Raw genomic sequence first — 16,073 nt, 5'->3', positions numbered from 1 at the left:
TCTGTTCAAAATATATAATTTTAAAAAGTAAATATAAGGTCTCAAACCAAGCAATAAAAACTGTGAGTCTGGGACAACAACAACAAAAAAACCCTAAACTGATTTCTAATCAGATTCATAATTACCACTTTCAAATCCTTTTCAGAGTCTTGATGTAATTGTTGCTGTTGTATTCTTTCAACTCATATTCCAATGGTGAACCTATCACAGGGGCTGAGTGTTTGTGACTTGCCAAAGGTCACCCAGTAGGTTTCCTGAGTGGAAATCAAATCTGGATCTCCAGAATTGTAGTCCAATGCCCAAACCACTACACAATGCTGGCTCTCCCTGATTGGATACTTATGCCCTTATAGAGATTGCCTCTGGAACTATACAACAAACAAGTGTCTAGGTAAATTATAGAGTACATAACAAAAAGTATGAATCCACTGGTGAGTCCAAACTATACTGCCTGATTATTGGTTTACCAGAAGAAAAACTCCTCAGATGCTTTGATGAAGTTTATGAAAGAATGAATTACTTGTATGTTGTGCATGTGAGCTTCATTTTTAAAGAATATTTTATTAGAATTATATAATATGGAATAGAAGTACAATGGAGAAAACAGTCTATATAAGAAATAAAAAACAGATCAAAAAAGAAGGAAATTAGAAAGAATAATAAGAATAACCATATAAAAAGACAAACTTCTTTCTATACAATCTATCAATCTCTCATTAATGCAGACATAAAGAAAAAAATACCATACTAAATATTTGTCTTACAAAGAGTTAATATAAATTTAGCTTTCTAGTATCATCCATTCATAATAATTATTAATAACTAATTCTAATTTAACAAAAAATTTCTCCACTTTTCATAGTTTGAATACTAATCTTCATCATGAATATCTTCACATCCCTAAAATTTAATATTTAAACATTAAAACTAAGCATTAGGCAAATACAATATCTACATTGTATTGCTCCAGTTTTCCTCATAAGGTCACCGTAAAATATAATATACCATATATGCTCAACAGTAAGCCAACCTCATATATACACTGAGAGCAGGTTTCGAGGCTCAAATTATAGATTTTGGGCCTGTACAGTCAGGTGCTTTGTGCCGGTCTCGACCTGAACAAGGGGTGCATGGGGGCTGAGTGTTTACATGCTCAGCAACCTTATTGCACACCCTGGCCTCCATCATTGCACACACCCATCCATATGGGGCATGTGATGATGATATATATCTGCCCAGTGCAGTACCAAAACAGTGCAACACCCATTGGATGTCATCATCACTTGCGAGCGCACCAATGGCACCCTGCTCACAGCCTAAAAAGAATCCGCAGGGAGTGGGTTCTGTTTAGGCCTCCTGGAGGCCATGGCATTTGGTCACCACGGTCTCCATCAAGGGCAGAAATGGGTGGCATCTCACTGCTCCTTTCTGCCAGTTTGTCTAGCCCCTTTGATATCCTTATGGACATGTAACAACGGATTTATTTATTTATTTCATTTCATTTCATTTCATTTCTATTCTACCTTTCTCCCCAAAGGGACCCATGGTGGCTCACAATAACAATTCTAAAAATATATTGCAATAAAACAATTAAAACATCAACTAAAAACAATATAAAATTACAAAGATTAAAACAACAATAATATCATAATGCCCATCCCATATAAACCCATCCCATGACTGGACATTAAAAACCTGCCTGAACACATCCATTTTTATCTGCCAATGAAAGGCAAGCAAGGATAGGGTCAGCCTTGATTCTTGTGGAAGGGCATTCCAGAGGGCAGGAGTAGCCACCAAAAAGGCTCTCTCTCATGTCCTCACCAGGCAATCCTGTGATGGTGGAGGGACTAAAAGAAAGTCTTCCCTTAGAGCTCTAGCAGGTTTGTATGGGGAAATATGGTCTCTCAAATAATCTGGACACAATATTCCAGGTGGAGCCTGACCAGAGCAGAATAGAGTGGCACTATTACTTCCCTTGATCTAGACACTATAATTCTATTGATGCAGCCTAAAATTGCATTGGCCACAATTTTAAAAGGATGTTGAGAAACTGGAGCGTGGTCAAAGGAGGGTGACTAAAATGATGAAGGGTCTGGAAACCATACCCTATGAGGAACGACTTAGGGAGCTGGATATATTTAGCCTGGAGAAGAGAAGGTTAAGAGGTGATATGGTAGCCCTGTTTAAATACTTGAAGGGATGTCATATTGAGGAGGGAGAAAGCTTGTTTTCTGCTGCCCTAGAGACTAGGACCCGGAGCAATGGATCATGTTTTTTGCACAAAAACATCACATGTGCTTTTTGCAAAGAATAAGTACTGAACTGTGAAGATTTTAATTGGTTTACTGGTCCAGGGTTCTTCTTGCTAGGGTTTCCTGACACTCAGTGCACCATTTGTCTATTATTTAATTATTCTTTCCATCCTTATCCATTTTCAAAGTCAAAATCCATAGTACCCTAAGTGCAAAAACCCATAGTCTAAACCCTCACGTTCCTCCTCTCTTTACCCTGGAAATAAAAATAAAACCATACATCATGAAAACAAACAATTTAGTTACATGTTGGCTGAGCATATGAGGCTTTAGGAAAGCAGACATTCCTCTGTGGTATAGATTTTAATAGGGGATAAATCTTCTAAAGCTCTTATTTCTTTTTTAGGGAAAATGTATTAATCCCAAAAAATTATTTCCAAGTCTAAGCCTATCAAATTTCACTACAATCAAGATAATTTTTTGGTCTGATATTAAGTGTGAAATATATAAGCAAAGATGAAGCCCTGGATCCAATTAGAATGAAGCTATGGAACCAATGGAATTAACAAAAGAGTTGAGTTAGGTCCAGTACATTCAGCCAGCCTGGGACCAAAAGTGGGGCTCAAGAGAACGGAGTGTCCGCACACTTCTGAGTCCTACCATGCACCATGGGCACTATCTTGGCATGCCACCATTTACATGGGGCACACAACAATGATGTCTGCGCAGTGCAGCACCCGAACAGCATGGTGCCACACCAATGGTGCCCTGTGCATGGCAGAAAAAGAATCCTCTGGGAGCGGGTTCTTTTTAAGCCTCACAGGGGCCACAGCATTTCTCTGCATCTGGCCACCCCTTTCTACCTGTCTGTATCCCCCCTTTAATATTTAGCAATTGATTCAATTGCAAACCCGGTAACTATCACTTGGATTAAAACTGGATATCCAACATTCTACATAGAAATGAAAATCTAATTTGACAAAGTATGCCAGAAACCCTTTTTTCCCCGCATGTGCAAATTTCTTAAACAAGCAGCAGAAACAGTTGGGTCTCAGTGAATTAAGTATGCCATTGGTGCATGAGATAAACAGTCCTCCAAACACTTTTATATAAGCTAAGTATGCCATGCTGCAAGCATACCGGTTATTACTAAACATCATCTTGAAAGCATTTCTTTTTGAAACGGAGCCCTCAGCCAACATTTATTTTTAATACATAAAAGTTGAAATAGCTCTGCTGCAAGAACTTTGGATCAATCCTCATAACAAAGATGCACAGAGCCAACTTAAAAATAGTAAAAATAGCAAGAATCGATATTTCTTGACATGAGATATGAAGGTTACAAAAATGGAAATAATCAACTGAATTCCATTTCTTCATAAAGGAAAAGGGGTGGGGGTGGGGAGACTAGTTTCTTCCTCATTTTCTTTTATTAGAAAAGCAAAACATATTAGGGTTTGAAATAGCCATGTTTTTATTCTTTGTTAACATGCAAACACAATTTTATATTTGAAATGCAAGACTTTTCCCAATCTCAAAGTAAGAAAAAAAAACTTTTCAGAAACAGCCTTAGTTTTTGAAATAAGGACACATTCAAGCCTGACATGATTCTTCTCAAAATGTTAGTTGACATAGGCACTGACCAGACAGAGGGCAAAAGCCAGTTTACCTTTGGGATTTCCCAATTCAAGGGGAGAACACACTGAACATATCACTGGCTCCCACAATGGCCTAAACACCAAAGGTCTGCACCACTCCACTTCTGCAAAGTCAGACCAGCCAAAATGGGGCATTCGCAGGTACAGACTGTGCCAAACCATTACTTTTGTCTGTTGAGACCCAAATACATGAACACACATATACTGATATTCTGCCAGTGACCACATGTCGCCTCCTTCATCTCATCAGCTTTCAGACCATTTGATGCCTCATGCAACTGGCCATGCAACCGGCCACTCAAGTGCACAAGTGATCCACCAACTGCACATTGCACCAGGGCACCCAGTTGGACACTGGCATATCACAATCATGGAGGCCCCCTGCACATGCCCTCCTGTTTTTACATTATGAAATTCATTGTATTGTTGGCAACATGCCATGTTTATCATCATTTTGTTTCATGGGGTGTTTGATGGGTCACACACACTATGAAGCTAATGGTGCAGCTAATCCTCATGCACATGAGAGATTGGTTCATGGGTGGACAACAACAATAAAGCCACTATGGGCATCAATGGTATTGATGGCTTGCTGACCCTTTCTTCTGTTTTATTTTTGCACTGATGCAGTCCCCACAGATTAGGGGGTGGGGAATGCTCAAGTCAGTATTTAAAATTCAAATTTACTTGCAGTTGATGGCAGTCTGGCTGAGAAACAGTCTCAGGACAGGAAGGGAGGCGTGGACAGAAAGCTCCAGGTACCAAGGGCATATTCTTCTTGCTTCTATTATGATTTGGCTCCAAAGGGGAGCTGGTGTGTTCTCAGGAACAAGGAAGTAGAAACAATGTAAACATGGTGCTTGGGGCTTGCTTCTCCTTCCTTTTTGGCTCACTGAAATCCCCTTGTCTGCTTGAAATCAATCCCATGAAGGAGTTAAAAAGAGAGATAAAAGAAGCATTAAGTATTTGGGTCTGGTATCTTGGTTTTTCTAGTGGTGCTGTTTTCCAACTCCTCCTTCCCACTTAATCCTTCTTGTTCCCTCTTTTTAACTCCTTTCTGGGATTGATTTCAATGAGACATGGGGTGGGTGTGCATGGAGGGGCGGTGTTGGAAGGCAGCACCACCAGAAAAGCCAAGCCCCAAGACACAAACACTTAATGCTTCCCGCTCTCTCATTTTAACTCCTTTATGAGACTGATTTCAATGAGACATGGGAGAGTGTGTTGGGTGGAAAGGAGGGGTTAGAAGGCAGCACCACCAGCAAAGCCAAGCTGTCTGACCCAGGGACTTAATGCTTCCTGTTGTCTCTTTTTAATTCCTTCATGGGATTTATTTCAAGGAGACATAACATGGGGGATTTCAATTAGCCAGCAGAGAGGGGAGCAAGCCCCAAGCAGTATGCCTACATTGTTCCTTCTTCCTAGGAGCACACCACATGCCCCTTCAGAGCCAAAAATCACAGCAGAATCAGAAAGAGTGTGTCCCTGGTGTCCAGAGGTTCCCACCTCAGCCTCCTTCCCTGCCTTCCAGTCAGGAGTCAGATGGTGACAGTCAATAGAATTTTGACATGTAGAGAATAAGAATTCCTTTGCTTACAGTTTGAGTCAGATAGGGTTTTGGTTTCAGACAGTGAGGGTCTGGTTTTGTGAGAGTCCAGAAGTTAGGGACTGTAAAGGCTAAAATTCAGAAGGAAAGGACTTAGCTCTAAGACTGAGTTCAGAGTGAGAGACTTTCAGAGATAGATAGCCTGAGGGCTAATATAGAAATAAGGCTGGAAAGACCACAGTACATAAGAATGGGGTAAGGGTCCTAAAAGAGAATACTTCTTATTTAATAGATTTATAAAGCTGAAACAAAGTGTAACAAGAACAAGTGAACATAACAAATGAAACACTGACAACCAACATTTAAATAAAATTTTATCATTCTTTTATTCAAGCTGGTGAATTATTTTACACACTACTAACAAATAAAGTAAACCCATAGATTATAAATGAAAGTGGTCTGAAACTGTACACATTGGGACAGCTGTGGGTGTATAATAGCCTCTAGGTTTGCTCAGTGAGGTAAAGAGATTTGGTAGATCGTCATACCATAAATATCCATGCCATTCAAACCTCATGTCATAACTTTCTAGTTCCACAAGGATTTTATTTTGCACCACCATCTATTATTTTAACCACACTAAAATACAGACAGAAAAATATAACGTTAAATTAGGTGACCCCAAACCTTTCCTTTGTCTTGCATCTTGTAATATTTTAAATTTTACTTTGGTTTTACTTACCCTGCCAAATGAGCTTAGATATGTTCTTCTGTCATTATTTAAATGGTAAATCATTTGTCAGCACCAGTATTTCCTGAAAGAATACTGTAGCAACATTCTGGGTAACACATTTATTTTTATCACTGAAATCCTCCCTAAAAAAGACAAAATGTGATTTCTCTCATATCTACATGCCATTCTTGATTTCATTCCACACATTCACTTAATTATTTTGAAATAACATACAATGTTTGTTTCTCATAGTGATACCCAAATATTTTACTTTCTTCTCAACTTTAAAATTAGTCTCCATAAATTGTTTAATTGCTCATCTTTAGTCAACTTCACAGTATTTTATTAATCTAAACCCAGTAAAAATCCAAAATTCTTTTAATTTTCTCATTAAAACTTTTATAGAATCCAGTGGATTTCCCAAAATGAAAATTAAATCACAAGCAAACACCCTTAACTTTATGTTTCTTTTAAAATTATTATATCTTTAATTTTTTCATCCTATCTTATTTCTCTTTTCAGGACCTCAAATACTAAAGAACACAAAACGGGTGACAATGGACATCCTTGTCTTCTTTCTCCCACACAGCAGGTTAGGCTTCTTTCTCTTTCTTGGACCTCCAAATCTGAATGCTGACTCTGGTCCAAAACATACTGCAGAAATAATCCAGTTTGAGGCCACTATAACTGCCCTGGTTCAGTGCTAGGGAATCCTGGGAATTATAGTTTAGACAGTTAAAGATTATTCCGACAGTGTGTTTTGGACCTCTGGGACCACAACACCAACAATTTACTTCCCTTTATGCTATTTCTGACAATTCAATAACAATTAACTCTTAAAATTGATGTAATAATATAATAGGCTAAATGTCTCACAGGGATAAATAGAAGTATTTTAATGTGTTCTTCTAAAAGGAATAAGAAGAAAGGTATGGAGAACTGAAGAGCTTTCCTCCTTCAGTAAAGCCTGTATAGAACTAAAGGTTTATTTAAATACAATCCCAAAAGACAGGGTTTTTTAAAAAAATGATGATTAGCTCATTCCCTTGATAATAACTAGTAGTGATTTATAGAGTATAAAATATAATATCCTTCAATTTCCCCATCTTCCAGTTTATAGGAGGGGGGGATCACTACGCAGAAGATTCTAACTTAATCCCTGCAACTTTTTCCCCCACTCCAGCTGTTAGAGAACATGAATTTGCCCTAATGTTGCCACAGCTCTTCCCCACAGACAATGGTTCATTAGCAGAGATTAGTTCAAAGCTCTCTGTTTTTACAGCTGTAGACTGCGATGGTGAGTAATTCATTATATATGTGACAGTGTCTGAGGAACTGTAGTGATAATAATAATGGATGCTGGGTGTTCTAATTTTTTTCTAGAGTAGAAAGGGTAATGATTCTATTAAGCAACAGATGGCGCCATCTTTGAACCACTTAAGACATTCCCCTTCTGTGAAACAATTTCAAGTCAGCCTTTATTACATTATTTTGATTTTTCCATTTGTGACAGTGACCCTCTATTGCTCCCTCTAAGGACTCACGTCATGTAATTTTCTTCTCATTCTGAGGCAGACATAATGAGGAATGCAAATATTTCCTTGTCATTGGTTCATTCATAGAATGTCTTTTAACTATCTAGCAAAGGCCAGACAAATGCATCTAAATTTAGCCTGTCCATGAAGACACCACTGTTCTACTGAATTGTATTCACAATTTTTCATTTGGAGATCTTGCAGTTGAATGTTGAAATGTGTCCTGCCAGCCTCTATTTCTTCTGAACAAATAACAGTACATATTGAAATGGGCAACTTGTTGTGGTAATCAGTTGTGATCCTTCAGATGTTACTGGACTATAGTTTCTGCCAAACCTAGCATCTTAGGGGTGTACGGACTGGCATTTTGTGCTGGCCTGTACTCACAGTGAGAGCAGGGTGTCTGCACGCTCGAAGCCCTTACCGTGCCATCCAGCTGCCATTATGGTGCATGCCCATCCAAGTGGCGTGCCATGATGACGCCTGCTGGGTACAGTGCCCAAACGGCACTGTGCGGAAGGAGCATCATGATGCCATGCCACGGCACTTATGATGACCCTTCTGAGATGCAAAAAAAGCCCCTTTTCGGGGCTTCTTTTCACTCCTTCCAGCTGCTGCAGCATGTGGTTGCCACAGCCTCCATCCAGGGCACAAAGGGGCAATGTTGAGCAACCTGTATGTACAGCCTCTTAGTCAACTGTGATGGGAGTAAGCTGCAGGCCAATAACATCAAGAGGGCCATAAATTGCCCATTCATAGGATATATACACATAAGCAATTTACATTTTACATTTTACAGTTTACATTTATATGAGCAATTTACAATTGCTATGTACTGTATATGCATTATCCTACTTGAGGAGTATTGTATTTTCCCTGGAGTTAAACCATCCATTATGAAGCAAGCCCTCCCTCCAGTCCATCTGCCTTGGTCCAGGCCTCGGAGGTATAGAGGAACTGCTGGCCTCTTACCTTTCCCTCCACCACTCCCTTCTCCTTCTGTGTCATGTCTTTTTAGATTGTAAACCAAGGGCGGGAACCGTCTAACTAAAAAGTTGTATGTACAGCGCTGTTGTAAATTTACAGCCTTCATAAATAAAGGTTAATAATAATAATTAAAATACAACCAAAATAAATCTTCCATTAAAACAAGTTCTCTTCTTCAAGGTTAAAACCAGGCCAGTTTTCTCTTTCTTCAAAATGTAAGGTGCAAAGACCTTGAGAATCCTGTTCCATTTGTTTTAAAATAGCACACAAAAAGGGGAATACACTAGTTGTAACTCTTTCTTCACATGTTCCCATCCCTCTTCTGATATGTAGAGTAACTTTCTGAAGAGAAAAGTGTCTGAAATGATGAGGTTCGTCATTTGTTACAGAACAGTTTTTTTCACTGTGCTCCATTGCAATGAGAGCCTCCAGGCAAAGAGGAGGCTTTTCACTTCAGAAAGTAGTTCTCAATGAGAGATGAGAAGAGTGACAGAAATATGTGAGGAATAGAATGTAGCATATCCTACCTCATCTGAGATAATTTAATAATGCTTGAACATGCTAAGCAGATTGTTTCATCACTGCTTTCCCACATTTTCCAACTCCTAAACAAAATTTCATAGCTACTGAGCATGCATAGTCTTTGCTGGACTGCCTGTTATGGTTGTTGTTGTTGTTGTTGTTGTTGTTGTTGTTACTGTTCTCTAGGACTTGGTGATACCCACCTCCATTTCCAGTTACGATACCTTGGCTCCAACTCTATCATCATTCTATTTCTGAATTCAAAGGAGTGGCAGGTCTCCTCTAATTCTCAGCCTTCCCTGCCTCCTATTTCACCATCCTCCTTCTCTCTCATTTCTTTGATCAGATGTTGAAATTCCCCCAAGCTTGAAAATATCTGCCTGTTGTTGCTTGGTCATCCTTGTTCAGCTACAGATTGATTGATATGTTAGCTCAGGATTGCCAGGAAAGACATACAAAAGCCACTTTATAATATTATGACTCAAAAGTCTGTGCAGAGGAGCTACAGGAGTCTTTTCAATTATGCTGTATTCCACTTTAACTGCTATGGTTGTATCTTCCAGGATTCTTTGTTATGTAGTTTGCTGAGGTATTAGGCTTCTCTGGCTGGGAATTCTGAATACATCTCCTTAAATGACAAATCTAGGATCCTATAGGCTATTGTCATGGCAGTTAAAATAGAATCATGGTGCTATGGCTGTCCTTGCTTCAGGAAATGGGAAGAGGAGCAGCCAAATTTTATTTATTTATTTTAAATGAAAGAAGAATACTCAAATAAATGAGAAATAGTCTTGAATGACAACAGTTGGAGTCATCAGGATAACAGGCCCCCAAAGCAGAATTCTTGATCTTTGTTTCTAACATATTGATAATATATGGAATAACGTGTGACATATGGAACAACATTCCTTGGACGATGACACTGGACTAGATAACATTCTGCTTCATTCTAGCATCACACACACACCCCAAACAGACACCCTAATTTTATTAGTTTGGTGATTTCTCATTGAAATTATTAATATTTTGACTTTTGGTTGGCTATGGAACCCAACTGAGTGAAAGCTTAGCTACTCCGCTAAGATCCAATTTTATTTTCATGAGTTTGGAGGTTTGCTGCAATAATTTCTGGGCAACCCAAACACCCCCTTGGCACAGGGGGTTCGGAGGTGTTCCACAGAGATCCTGAGCTAGGTCTGGGTGTTGGGAGTTTTGCATCCAACATGGAGGAGTTCAGAGGTTCAAAGGAACATTCGCCACTCACAAGGAGATGCTGTCACAAGACAGAACATGGGGGGGGGGGGGGCAGCCAACATATTTTAAAGACTGAAAGGACTGATAAAAATACAAGGTAGGTCTCTGCCTGGCTTTATCAAATCTCAACTTTGGAGTTGCAAAAGGACCTTAACATCTGAGCCTCTACCAAATGAGAAACTGGACTGGACAAGAAAAAAAAGAGAGAAAAGAACAACGAAGGTTGTAAGTTTAATATAGAGAGGAAAGAAAACTATATTTTACTTACTTTATGGATACTTATTATTTAACAAATACAGTTTAACACCTGTTGGGATGAATGAGTTTTGAATCTTGATTTGGAGCTGAAGTCAAAGCCATGAAGTTATGTTAGTTAATTAAATTGAACTCTGGATGAAGATTTAAATAGACAGGTTGGAGTGTTGGAGTAGAGTTGAGCGATTTGATCAAGAGAAGTTTGCAACATAAAGACATTAAACCAACATTTGATATCTGGACTCTGAGGTGAGTTATGGAGCTATGGAGAGAGACATTTAAAATAGAAGTCAATATCCCACCCTGAATGATATATATCACTTCAAAGGAGCTGAAAAGAAACAGAAATATAGATAGAAAGAGGAGGATTGTTTAATAATGAAACTGAAGGTCTCAGCTACAGCTGTAATCCGTCAACCCAGCTGGTGTGGAGATCTGCAGCTGCAAAACAAGAAGAATAAAAGAAAGGACTAAAAAGTGGCAAGTACCAGGTGGAAATTACAGAAAGGGGTTAAAGTGATTTCTTCAGGAACCTGAGAGGAGCGATTTAAAAAAGTGGGCAATGGAGAAAGGAAGAATTGGAGAATAAGGATGGGAAAAAGTACAGTGCTTAAAACAACAAAACTGCAAATAGGGAGTTACAGAAAGAGATGGAGAAAGGGAAAGTCCCACAAGATAGCACAACACAGAATCACAGAGTGGAGAACATTGGATGAAAGGGAGAAGAGAAAGGAGAGAGAGTATCTCCAGATAGGAATTAAGGGTTTTTCTTCATTGGGGGGGTTTGATAATTACATTTGATAATTAATTTAACTGATGAGCCAGTTAAAAAGATGGGAGGGTGGGGAAAAAGTAGCAGGGCCTCCAGCTCCTCTTCCCCTGCCCACCTCTCCCTTCAACTGGCTTCTGAGTGGGGGATGAAGTTATTCATGATCTTTCCATATTCACGTGTGCCTCATTCCCCAACCCCAGCAAATATGGAAGGAGGACTGTAATTATAATTATAAACTGCAACAGATAATTTATTAATTTTCTGAGATAGATTCTAATTTCATGAATGGCTTATAATATTAATATATATTAGAGGAAAGTGTATTAACAGTTCATATTAGAAAGGGAAATTGATCATCTGAGAACAATGGTTCATCTAATTATTACTCATTGAATGGGAGATTTGTGATCAAATCTTTTTTTCTTTTTCTAGTACATTATTAATTTGCATTGGAATGTTATTTCAAGCAAGTTTAATAGGTTAAAATTGCCTCTTCTAGAAATGGCATCAAATATGATGTCAAGATCACAAACAACAAAAACACAGACTGCTATGCGAAGAAGACCATCTGTAGAACAACTCAGACTACCAGATACTCATCTCCAGAACCTATTACAATTGACTAAGATGTACCTTTGGCTACTAGATATGAGGGATATCTGTATATTATTTGTTGGGCAGAATAAGGGGAAAGATGTTGGTGCAGTCATGTCCTACTCATGGAACTGCCTATATTTATTTCATTTCATTTCATTCCTATGCTGCCTTTCTTCTAGAATGGGACTCAAGGTAGCTCACAAATAAAACTATTTAAAATTTTAAAATTTATAATAAAAAAGCAAAGACAATTAAAATCAACTAGCTAAAAACAGTATAAAACATATAAACGTGCAAAAGTTAAAAATGTACTAAAACACACACCCCATATAAAATCCTCCCTGATATGATTATACATTAAAAAGTCTGCTTGAATAAAAATGGTTTTGCCTGCTGCAAAAGGAAAGCAGGGATAGGCATCTATCTACATGGTCACTGTGGACAAGAGTGGACTAGAGAGACATTTATTCTGATATAGCACCACTCTTCTTTTCTTTTGTTCTTGGGAAGCCAAACAAACTAAATGGAAATGTGTCCTTACCTTGAGTTATAGAGTTTTACCTTATGCTACGTTGAATAAGAGAAGATGTCACTTATCAAGATCACTCCAAAGTGCAGTTTGTGTTCTGCTGACTATAGTATATAGTCATTTAAAAGGAAGGTGGGGGGGGGGGCTTAGTGATAAGTTTTTATGCTGACATGCTGACTTTTATTTATTATTTTTATTTCTGCTTGGCAATGTCTAAGATCTTAAAGTATTTGAGTCCAATTTTTTTTAGCAAACATTGGTCTACTGCCCTGCAGGCAATTAATTACCAATCAGATTGAAACTTCCCAGACCTGGTAAGTATATTGCTACATAGTTAGTTTATTGATTCTTCTACCATATTAGATTTTATAACTCACCTTACAAAACACCAGTGAGACAACACAGCAGCACAGCATTAATCAATTGCAAGTCATGCTATTTCTTCATAAAAAGATATTTATGGAGCATTGAACATTGGGTTTTGGATGACCATCTTCTGGCAGTCTCAAAAAGAGGAGAAAAAAGTGATATAAACATAGCATTTCCCCAAAGGCAGTTAAAATTCCTATTGTGAAATAAAGATCTATTACAGATTAATTTCAAAACTGTTCTTTATGTCTCACAGGATACTTGACTTTCTGCTTAAATTGCAGGCTTCAAAAAATTTTGGTTCTTGCCTACAAGTGGTATACAGCCCTATTTTAAAAAAATGTTTCTTGTTACACTATAATTATCATCCCATCTGGAGTAAACACACTAAATGTTTTGTTAGTTCCATTGATATGATGGGTCTACTCTAACTGAGATTGGATTTATATGGAGGGAGAGATTTCTATATTTTATAACCAAAGAGCTGTAGTGAGTATGCTTTGTATCCATTGCATAGTGGAAAATAATGTAAAGAGCAATATTGCTTCAAAATTTCCCTTCTAAATTAAGGCTGCCACAGGACCAACTATTGGACTATTATTTTCTTAGGGCATGGTTACCATATTATTCGTAGTATCAAAAAAGAAATGAGACCATCCCTTTGAACTGCCTCCCAGACAGTTTGGGAACGTGGCGTTTACATGCTGCATGCTCCCAAGCCGCTCAGAAGCTCCCCAGCTGTATACATAGGTGCAGCTTCATAATGCTTCGGCAGGATGGTGTTTACACACCACGTGCCGCTGGAATGTGATGAAGCTGGCTTCTGGCCATGGCATGGGTGGAAAAACTGGCTTTTTGCCACCCGAAAAAGGAGCAGCTATTTCCTGCTCCATTTTCGGGTAGCTTCAAGTTGGATTGGGGCTGTGGCATGTGGTTGCCATGGCCTCAATCTGGATTCAGAAGGGGTGGCTTAAAGCCACACCTTTCACCAGTCTATTTTGCCCCATACGTGAGAAATTTCATCTGTGCAGATTTCCATAGAAACTGACCTGAACTGGACTTCCAATACTAAGTTACAAGAGGGGACCTTAGTTGCTCACTGTGTGTTGCACTTTCAAATGTTCCAGCATGGTTGGGATCATAAGTTAACTTATTAATATTCATAGAACGATTGTCTTGCCATACTTCTTTTTGCAGACTCTGTCGATGGCCACAGGTCATCTTAAATTACTTGCTCTAGAGCAGTGATGGCGAACCTTTTACAGTTTGTGTGCTGAGGTGGGGCTTCCACCCCCAGGATGGGTGCTGGGTGCTGGGGGTGGGGCTTCCACCCTCTGGTGGGAGGAGCTTCCACCCCCTTTTCAGAGGGAGGGAGACTCTGGCTTCTCCCCCCAGCATTTGCCAGCCCCTGAGGGTCCCTTGGTGGGGCTGCCAGAGGCCAGCAACGGGCCGTGGAAGATGGCACGCTGTCCTCCAGAGTTTGCCGGCCTCTGAGGGTTCCTTTTAGGGCAGCGGCCCTTCCAGCACCAGATCTCTCTCTCTCTCTGGAGGGAGCTCTGGGGCTGGAAGGGCCACGACGGAGCCCAGGACCCAACACGCCGCCATCCTGGGCTCCTCCACAACCCTTCCAGCGCCAGATCTCTCTCTCTGGAGGGAGCTCTGGGGCTGGAAGGGCCGCGATGGAGCCCAGGACCCGGCACGCTGCCATCCTGGCTTCCGTCGTGGCCCTTCCAGTGCCAGATCTCTCTCTCTCTGGAGGGAGCTCTGGGGTTGGAAGGGCCGCGATGGAGCCCAGGACCTGGCACACTGCCATCCTGGGCTCCTCCATGCCCAGCACCATTTTCTTGCTTCCTGCTGTCTCCGAGAGACAGCGGGAGGCCTGAAAATGGCAGGGAGGAGGAGGAATGGGCATACACGTGCCTGTTTCTCCTTTCCCAAGGACCCGTGCCCGACGAAACGGCCCAGAGTGCCACTTCCGGCACGCATGGCATGGGTCCACCATCACGGCTCTAGAAAATGAGGGCTACCAGATGATTCCGGACAGCTTCCTGATTCTTACATACAGGGTGTAGATGGTCATGGGCTGGATTAGATAGTGGATGTTGATGTTTTAATTGTTGCCTGCTTTTTTTAACTAATTCTATTTTTTATTACTACCTATTGTTCATATGTATTTTGTAGATTGTATGCCATTGGCAGGTTTTATATTTTTATTGATGTGATTATTTCTAAGTAAAGCGCTGTGTACATTTACAGCACTATAGAAATAAACTATGGTGCTCGATAGATGGGCCCTATGGGGTGCTGTCATCACATGCGAGGGGCGGCGCTTTCAGCACAAAAAGATGGGTCTGAGAACAGATGAAGCCAGATGAGAGTTCCTTAGAAGACAAAATGATTAAATTGAGGCCAATGTGCTTTTCCTGTATAATGAGAAGACATGGATCATTGAAAAAGACAATAATGCTAGGAAGGGTAGAAGGTAGAAGAAGGAGGGAAAGATCACATGCAAGATGGATGGACTCAATGGGGGGGGGGGGCACAGGCATGAACTTGCAGGTAGTAGCTGAAAAGTGGAAGATAGCAGTTCTAAGAGGTTCTCATCCACAGGGTCACTATGAATTGAGGTTGACTCGAGGGCACATAAAAACAACAAATAGTACTTTGTGGAGTTGCATACGTGTTGATGAATTACAGAAAATGTCAGGAAGAATTACCTGGAGTTGAAGCACTTTCTATGCAAGGAAAGGCTAAATTATTTGATTTGTTTTAGGGGGTGAGGAAGGGGATAACTATAATGGATTTGGATAGCAGACGTATTGGAGTTTTGTAAAGATGAGTATAGAAATCTTTTGGACTGTCTTTGATGATACTAGAACTTCTGGTAATCTAAATCACTAATGGCAGAACCAGGATACAACCAGTAAAGTATTTATTCAGACACAATGGTGTGCATTGTCACAAGAAGGGTTATGGCCTTTGGTTTAGATGGCTTTAAAAGGGAGCTTAGATAAATTCAGGAATGTCTGTGAAGATATTGGCAATAACAGTCAAACAAAAC

Source organism: Sceloporus undulatus, chromosome 3 (assembly GCF_019175285.1).
Source record: "Sceloporus undulatus isolate JIND9_A2432 ecotype Alabama chromosome 3, SceUnd_v1.1, whole genome shotgun sequence".
Lineage (NCBI taxonomy): Eukaryota > Metazoa > Chordata > Lepidosauria > Squamata > Phrynosomatidae > Sceloporus > Sceloporus undulatus.
The sequence above is the reverse complement of the archived record's forward strand: the minus strand, read 5'-3'. Positions refer to the sequence as shown.